The sequence below is a fragment of the Saccopteryx leptura genome, chromosome 5, assembly GCF_036850995.1.
Source record: "Saccopteryx leptura isolate mSacLep1 chromosome 5, mSacLep1_pri_phased_curated, whole genome shotgun sequence".
Taxonomy (NCBI): Eukaryota; Metazoa; Chordata; class Mammalia; order Chiroptera; family Emballonuridae; genus Saccopteryx; species Saccopteryx leptura.
The window spans coordinates 78,668,692-78,677,807 of record NC_089507.1 but is presented as its reverse complement, the minus strand read 5'-3'; the positions used below and the strand labels follow the sequence as shown (position 1 = coordinate 78,677,807).

At 38.0% G+C, this 9,116-nt stretch overlaps 1 pseudogene; it reads right to left on the bottom strand.

Moving 5' to 3' along the window:
- Nucleotides 1-3,888: 3,888 nt before the first annotated feature.
- LOC136406277 (dnaJ homolog subfamily A member 1 pseudogene) lies at nt 3,889-5,030 on the bottom strand (annotated as a pseudogene).
- Between the last annotated feature and the right edge of the window lie 4,086 nt (nt 5,031-9,116).

The following is a 9,116-nucleotide window of genomic DNA, read 5'->3' as shown; positions in this document are numbered from 1 at the left end:
GTAGCCTTATGAATTTTAACTCAAACTCTAGGGGCCCACTCAATAACCTATTGGATACCTCCCTAAAAACCTAGAGTCCGTAGCACAGGAATGGCCCCACTGCTGATGCCTTAGGGTAGTGGCAGCAGCAGCCCTGCTGGATGAGGAGGCATCCAAGATCACTCTTGAACAAGAAATCATCCTTTATTCTTCCCACCAAGTAAACTCCCTCCTAGAGCATAAGGGTCCCACTGGCTTACATAGGCAGAATACTAAAGTACCAATGTTAATGTTAGAACACCTCCAGGTTAGGATAGAGTGCTGCTCCACTCTAAATCCAGCCACCTTAAGGCCCCTTCCAGAGAACATGGAACTCCTCACTCTTGTAGTGAAACCTCTAATCAAACCTAAACTAGCAGGATCAGCCACTAGACAATGTGGATGAGGTTTGGTTCACAGATGGCAGTAGTTTCATCAGGGACGGGGTCTGCTATGCTGGATATGCAACTGTCACATCTCAACAGGTCATTGAGACCCAAACCTTGCCTCCTGGGACTTCTGCCCAGTTAGCTGAATTAATAGTCTCAACAAAGGCCCTTGAACTAAGCCATGGTCGGCAAACTCATTAGTCAACAGAGCCATATATCAACAGTACAATGATTGAAATTTCTTTTGAGAGCCAAATTTTTTAAACTTACACTATATAGGTAGGTACATTCCTTATTGAGGTAGCACCTGCATGTGGTATTTTGTGGAAGAGCCACACTCAAGGGACCAAAGAGCCGCATGTGGCTTGCGAGCCGCAGTCTGCTGACCAGGGATGGGGGGGGGGGCAATATTTACACTGATCTTAAATGTGCATTTCTAGCACTTCTTGCTCATGCTGCTATCTGGAAAGAAAATAGATATCTTCACAGCCAAAGGTACCCCTGTCCAGCATGGGCCTCAGATCCTCAAATTACTCCAAGCTATAAACTTACCCAAGAAAATAGCAGTTATACACTGCAAGGGGCATCAAAATGGAGCAGATAAAATAATACAGGGAAATTTGCTGACATTTCTGAAAAAAAAATAGTGGCTTCTACTCAAAATTTTCTTTTAGGGCCTTTAATTCCAACAGGCTTGGAGGAGACCCTAACTCTTCAGTATACCCAAGAGGAAATTAATTAGGTTGATGGGCAAATGAGTTTGGAAAATGTGATTTTTATGTTTGCTCACTTTTATTGTTAAAAATGGCCACTGCCCACATGAATGGTGCTGCCAGGTGAAACTGCTAAGTACCTTCCTGCTTGGTCAGGGCCATTGTTATGCTAATGTTGCTGGAGGAGGGGTTTTTGTGCCATGAAAGCTTCGTGAGGAAGAAGGAGAGGAAGAAAAAAGCCAAGATGGCAGGGTGCTGAAAGAGAAGCCTGTTTGTGCAGAGATGAGGAGGGAGATGTGCAGATGGGGAACCAGAGGTGACTAAGACTGGTGGGGCCTTTGGTTCTAGGAAAACCCAGATGTGTCAGTAGCTTTGTGAGCTCTGAATGAGTGGGTTTTGGAGCCCTGTGTGTTATTACTCGCCTGCCGGGTGCAAGGCTAGAATAAAGGAATGGCCCACCAGTTTTTGGCTCCACAGTTTCTTTATCGTCTGCCCGAATTTAATGAGAACCTGCATGTGCATGGCGGCGATGGCCGCGACTACTGGCCATAGAGTTGAATAACATGGATATATCAAAAACACTGAGGACTGGTACCAACAGGAAAAGCTCACTCACCTTCCAGAAGCCCTACAGTGGAGGTTATTAAAGGGCAGAGTTTGCACTATAGCAAACACCTCTTTCTTCTTTTATAATTTAGTCTTATTTTTACCTTTTAGCTACTGCACTGTTTTCCAAGAAGAAAGATCTTATGCATGGACCAAAGTTTCTTTCTCTAGAATCTATTTTAGATCTATAGGAGAAAATAACTTACTTTAGGAATACACACAAAAAGACTGAAAGGAAGAAATATTTTGTCTAACTTTCAGACTTCCCTTGAATGTGCCTCTCTCTTTTTATTTTTCCTATTTTTTTCTCCCCACCTTACCCAATGCCTCTATGTGCTGCATGCCCGAGTATCCCAAGGCTACTGTGTATTTCCTGAATTTGACCACCTGAACAGGTATGGGTGACTACTGAAGGTTGTCTTGTCCTTGTAATGTTTATTTCACCATTCTTGGCTGTCAAAATGCAGTCTTCATTAAAGGTGCAGCATTTATATGAAGAGGTCAGCTCCTCTTTCCAAAGATAATTTTTCCTTCTTCTGACTTCCCATCAAACATTCTTAAATACATATTATAGTCTTCTGTAGAGGCCTTGAATAGGAACATAAGACAGGGACAGAGTTCAGTGCCCTGAAGCAAAGGCCACAGTGGAATCACTGACAGAAAGTTATGAATGCAGTATTGTGTTGAACATAGCACAATAAGGATAAAATTAGCAATTTTGATTAGTCAATAGGTAGAAATATCTGAGCTACTTCCCTTGCCCTTCTGTCTTCTCTGAAGAATTTCCCCTCCCTGATTTCCTCATTTTCATCTCTGCTTCTATTTATGTATATCAATAAATACCCCATAAGGACCATCAGGGCCATCTCTTGAAACCTGTATAGGGAATTGCAAGACAGTCTCCCTTAGGTTCCTTAGTGCACTCCACATGTGCTCCGAATAGTCATTGTCTCTGCTATAGTCTTTATCACAGACTACCTGGCATTGGAGTTTGCTTTGTACATTTCTCATTTCAACAGAATTTAGAGTTCCTTTGTGCCAGAAACAATATTCCCTCAGTTCCTAGCACTGTATCTTGAACATGAAACATAGTCAATTAATACTCAATTCTACATCTTTATTTATAGCATATAGATAATTATGGGTTTTATAAATAGAGGGTTGCTTCATAATGCCAGAATCACAAATCACTGTCAATAGCTGAAATGAGAACTTGTTCAATCACCAACTTGTTTGTTTTGTCAGTCATTTTTAAAAATGTGTGTTCTAGCAGTTACTGTGAAAATAAATAACAATGTAGAATGCTGTGAAAATAGGTTAGCATAAGGGATGCAGATGAGATGACTATAAAATTGGGTCTGATTTTCCTTGTTATATAAGACAAATATAATTTTATTTTATTTTCTCTGAACTTTCATATTTGAATTTATTCTTCATGTAACTTTTAATAGTTGAATATTAAAAACAGATATAATATCAAGTAGTGAACATATTATGACTATAGTCCTTTACTCCTTCACTACTCTACAGTGTGTCCGTAAAGTCATGGTGCACTTTTGACCGGTCACTGGAAAGCTACTAAAGATGATAGAAATGTGAAATCTGTATCAAATAAAAGGAAAACCCTCCCAGTTTCTGTAGGATGATGTGGCAGCATGTGCGCATGTGCAGATGATGACGTAACACCATGTATACAGCAGAGCAGCCCACAGCCATGCCAGTCGAGATGTAGAGGGTACAGAGGAAATTCAGTGTGTTCTATGGCTCACTAAATTCGAATCCATGACCCAAGTGCAACGTGAATATCGGCACATTTATAACAAAGCACCACCACATAGGAATAACATTACTTGGTGGGATAAGCAGTTGAAGAAAACCAGCAGTTTGGTGGAGAAACCCATTATGGTATGCCATCAGTCAGTAACAAGTCTGTAGAGGCTATATGAGATACTTACCTAAGGAGCCCTAAAAAATCTTTGCATGAGCCCACATCAAACTACACTTAATAGGTATGAAACTGGTAGAGTTTTTCTTTTATTTGGTGCAGATTTCACATTTCTATCGTCTTTTGTTGCTTTCCTGTGACCAGTCAAAAGTGCACCATGACTTTACAGACACACTGTATATAAAAGGTCAGCAGTGAGTATTATTCACTAGCCCCATTAAGAGGTCTGACACTGAACTCTACCCTTAGGATGCATCATCCTCATATACTTCTCTATTGTAATGGCAGCATCTTTCTTGATTTGTCCACTAGTTCTACCCAGTCCATTTCACCAGTTTCTTCTACTTCTTTCCTTTCAGGTAGGGGTTTTTCCAGCAAAGACAGTTTATCAGGAAAGAGAAAGCCATTCTCAAGAAAGTTTACCTTAAATTCAGTGATTAAGCAACCCTTTTTATATGGTCTATGATAAATTGCTATGTGTTCATTTAGCACACGCTTGATATCTCCATGCTTGACAATCTGAGCTGGATGAGAGGTGATAACTATGACTCATTGTCAATAGTAACTATTAACTTTTGGAAGACACACAGATAAAAAGGTCTTCTCATGGACTGAAAACAGCACGGTCCTTCTGATCTATAGCAAGGATAATGTCTCCTGGCTCCAGTAGTGGTTCTTAGTTTCCTTCACCATAGAATGATATCTTCTGGCCATCTTTCATGCCTTCATCAATATAAACTTCTAGAATCTTCTCTCAAATGAGCTTCTTCCATTGTGCTTTTGCATCTATCTTTAGGACTGGTTCATTCCCCACAGCCCAGGCACATCATTCCACAGACTGAGTTCACTGGACCATTCCAGGTTCTCTCTGATGAATTCTTATTTGCATTCTGATACCTTGGCAATGGGACCACACTCTACTGCTCCTTTCTTATCACCACATCTTCACATTTGTCACAAATCACATTCCTTTTTCAAAGCTAGTTTTCATGTTGCACCATGATATAAATCTAAAGTTACTGATAGCTGATGCACATTTTCACCTTTGTTTTCTCTCTATTTCCTTCATCCTTCTCCAAAAGAGCGTATCCAAAGATGTCCATGAAAGATCCAAAGCCACCACCTGCTCCATCTTCATTAATTGCCTTTTCTCTTCATTTGTATAATTTCTTTTTCTTTGCATCCTAGCACTTTGTAAGCTTGAGAAATCTGTTTAAACTTCTCTCTTTCATTTAGAGTCTTACTAGTGTGGTACTTCAAGGCCAGCTTCCTGTAAGCTTTTTTAAATTCTTCCTGGGTGACACTGGGTTTGACCTCCAAAACATCATAGTAAGTGGTTTCTTTCATCATCTTTGACATGTGGTGAGCAGGGTGAGGCAGACGTGGAGGAGTGGAAAAGAGGTGTTGCTGCTCTGGGCAGCTCGGAATGCCTCTGCTCCTTTGCTTCTCATGGAGTGTTCCAAAAAGTTCCTGCACAGATTTTTAAATTACTTAATTTTGACAAAAGAAGTAACATATATCTTGTAAGCACCACAATAGATTTACTATTTTAGCAACCATCTTTCCAAAAATTTTAATTATTGTTTGTAAGTTTACATAAGACAGAATGAGTTTCTGGTGTTTGCAAATTAAAGAGTCTAACTGCCACAGTTGTTGAAATAGAAGAGAGATGAAGCTTACTGGAAATGATAGCAAAACACATGGAGAAAGGTCATAGAGAGGGTTGGCATATATAAATTTTAGGTATTTTCTATAACATGTGGTCTTTGAAAGGTATTTGGAGGAGTACTGGAGAACCCAATGGATCTAATTTTGGCTGATCATTTTATTTCAAGATGGTGAAGAACATACTTATTACACAGTGTTATTATTGATTCCTTATGACACCAATAATCCAGTCTCAGACTGTTGTGTTGCTTAAAACTACCTTCTACTAATTAAGTAATAAACTGAGTTAGATTCTCCCAGTAGCCAATCCTAAATTAGATAACTTTGGAAGCTATATTAAAATTTTAACTCAAAACATAAGCATCATTTTCAGAAGTTGCTTAATTATTATGCAAACACTGGGGAAATCTGACTCAATGTGTTTTAAATAATTGGTGCTATATATTAAATGTTAGCTGCATGCAACTTAAAAAAATAAATTGCTAACTTGTCATGCATCAAGACAGAATTATGACTCCTATTAGTTGATGTGCAAGCTATCTTTATTCCAAACACAGAATCTACATCTTCAGTGAAAGTAGACAAAGGTATACTACTTTTTAGTTCATGTATAGCTAAACTAAAGATAAGCTCGCATCAAAAGTGACAGGCATTTATTAGTTATGTAATATTGAATGTCATATGATCATTTCTAAAGAATCATAAAAACTTCAGTGTATAAGGAAATCATTTACTTAGTGAAGTCTGTGTTTCTTTAAGAAGAATGGTAGGATGCGACAAATTACATCTGAAATGCCCATATAAAAGTTGTTGTATTTTCACTAATTATTTCATTTACAATGAAATATTTTCTTTCATTTAATAGTAATGTCCTGTTTTGGTTAGTTTTAGTTTACTCACTCCTTCCTCTGTTCTTCAATAATTCTCATATTAACAGTATTTGGCATAGTTTGTTATTGCTATCTTATTGCAAATAGTAAACAGTGGTCAAGGAGTTATCTCCTATAATTGTTTTCATAGATCCATTTAGCATCTGGATTTTCTCCAACTTTTGTTTCTTTTTATATCTCAAAATATCCTTATTTTGCAACAGAAGGCATGCCAGTATTCTGCCCACATCCAATCAAATGCTTTCCCCAGGGTCTTTGCCTGAAATACACCACATATAGTGAGAAGCTTGGACAGTTTGTGCATCAGGTGAGCTGTTCCCAAATTACTCAGCATGAAACGTATGGACCACAGATGGTTCACACTGCATGGCCTTCACCATATTGCAGTAGAATTTACAAATGACCCTTTCAAGACAGGACCACCGTTTTTCTAGATGACTTAAAAGCTTTCACTTAGAATTTTTTATTCTTCATCTGGCTTCTGCCCAGTACTTATTGGAACCTGTTTTAGCCAAGGTTACTCTTATCATCTTTGCAGATAAGGCATGTGATCCCTGTCCATTCCTTACCTGATTATAGCAACAGTGGACAACATTGACCACACTAGGGGCATCACTGCCATTCCTCTAATCCCTGCTTCTCAATCTTCACCACAAGTTCCTCTTCTATGTTTAAATATCGTGTTCCTGGCATTTTCTCCCAATCCCTCTTCTCATCTTATTCCATATCCTTGTCTGTGTGACCACTTTCACTTTAAGTACAACTAGAAAACTGACCTCCCCTAGTGTTCCTTATTTGAGTTTATCCTATGTCTCTCCAAGGTCTCTTAAAAGCACATTAAATTCATGTTATTAAATATTAACTTGATGGATTCAGGACACACTACTTTAAAATATGGTGCCATGGCATATTGAATATTTTAAAATTTAAAAATTTGAGAAAATGGCAGAACAGGAAGGTTACTTTGACCTTCTGCTCTGACCCCCACTTGGCCCCTGCTTAGCCCTTCTTCCTTGAAAGAGGCCATAAAACCCTCATGTGAGAGGTGCCCTCCCTATCCTTAGACGAAAGGGGCATCCTTATTTCAGAAGGCTGAGGAACACCAAAATGAACAAACAGGCCTTGCTGAGTTCCCCGGGTTTACTATAATTACCTTGTACTTCTTAACCCATATTTCTCCACAACTATCCACTCTCCATCAAATCTAACATAAAAGTACTTACATCTATCAGTTTCTCTGAATCCTCACTTTCTTGTAAAGGCTCCCTGTCTCATAACCTGTTAACCTGTAATCTGTTCATCTGTCTTCTCAGTTAATTTTCAGACCCAGCCAGAGGATGTAAGAGGGTTGAAATAAACTTTCTCTCCCATTCAATCTCATCACCTCTCCCCTATCCCCACCTGACCTAACCCTCCTCGCTTTCCCACACTCCTGATCTCAGTAGCACCATTATCCACCGAACCGCCACAGCCAGAAATGAGGAACTCATCTATGACAGAGCCTTCTCCACATTTTTTTCACCCAAATTCTGACATTTCAACTCCTGAATATTCCTCAGAGCTGTTTTATTGTACTCAAGGCTATCATCATCTTCTGTACAAATTTCAGCAACAATTTTCCAACTGGTCTTTCTGAGAAATTCTCCTTACATTTTATAATATACTTTCTGCCTCTAGGCTAGTTGAAAACTATCTTTTGCAGTATGATATGGGAAGTGCATGTGAAATGCTCCTGCTTACCAAAATATGATGGTCATCTCAAGGAAAATCACACATGTAATTGTTTGTGTTGCAAACTATCCTGGCCACCTTTTTATGGAACACAATTTTTATTTGAAGGACCTGATGAATTTTGGTTATTCAGACTTAGATACATAATAGACATTTGTTAAAAATGAGTTTGTCACTTTTAGGCTTTAAAATGTTTAAGAAAAACACTTGACAGTACATTTTCTCAAATGATAAATTTTGAAATATGAAATAAAAATTATAATTTTGGAATATTTCTGCCCATCAGCTTTCTAATTATATACACTTTTCTGATAAGATTTTTTTGATAATAACAAACATTTTTTTTCGTTATTATATCATGAATGTGTCAACATTTGGAGAATGTGCATAACCCAGTGAAGCATTTGTTCCCCAAATAACCAATGTACGTTATTGCAAAATATGTTCAGAGTGAAGACAAATAATAAATTGTAATAAAATAGTGTATGACAAATACTTTCTTTTATATGGTTTCAGATTTCAAATTGCAACTTACATTTAAGAAACTACCACATGTTAAAATTAGTATAATAATAAAGACTCTCAATCATTAATCTGAAAAAGCTATAAGCACACTTTTCCTTTATCAACTATATTATATAAAAAACTGGATTTCATTATGTGTTTCAACCTCAAAAAAAATTTACAACAGATTGAATGAAGAAGCAGTTAAGAAAATCCAAATGTCTTCTATTAAGTTAGACACATTAAAGAGACTTGGATAATTATAAAGAAAAGCTGCTCTTAATGTCTTGTTTGTTATTTGGTCTATTCTGGAAAAGAGCACTTTAATTCTCTTTCTTTTTTATGTTTAATTAATTGTGTTTACATAGATTCTAGTTTGCCCTGAATGCATTTTCCTCTCCCCATTCCCCTCAACATCTCCTTTGCCACCTTCCTACTGCACCCTCCCCCTTCCCTTCAGGTTTATTCCATCCTATCATCCCCTTTCCCTCTGTCCTCTTTTCCTCTGGTCCCTTTGAACTCTCCTCTATCTCAGTTGCATTCCTCAGTTCTCATTGTTCTTTGGGTTCCTCAAATGAGTGAGATCATATGATATTTTCTTTCTCTGCCTGGCTTATTTCACTTAACATAGTAGTTTCTAGGTTCATCCATG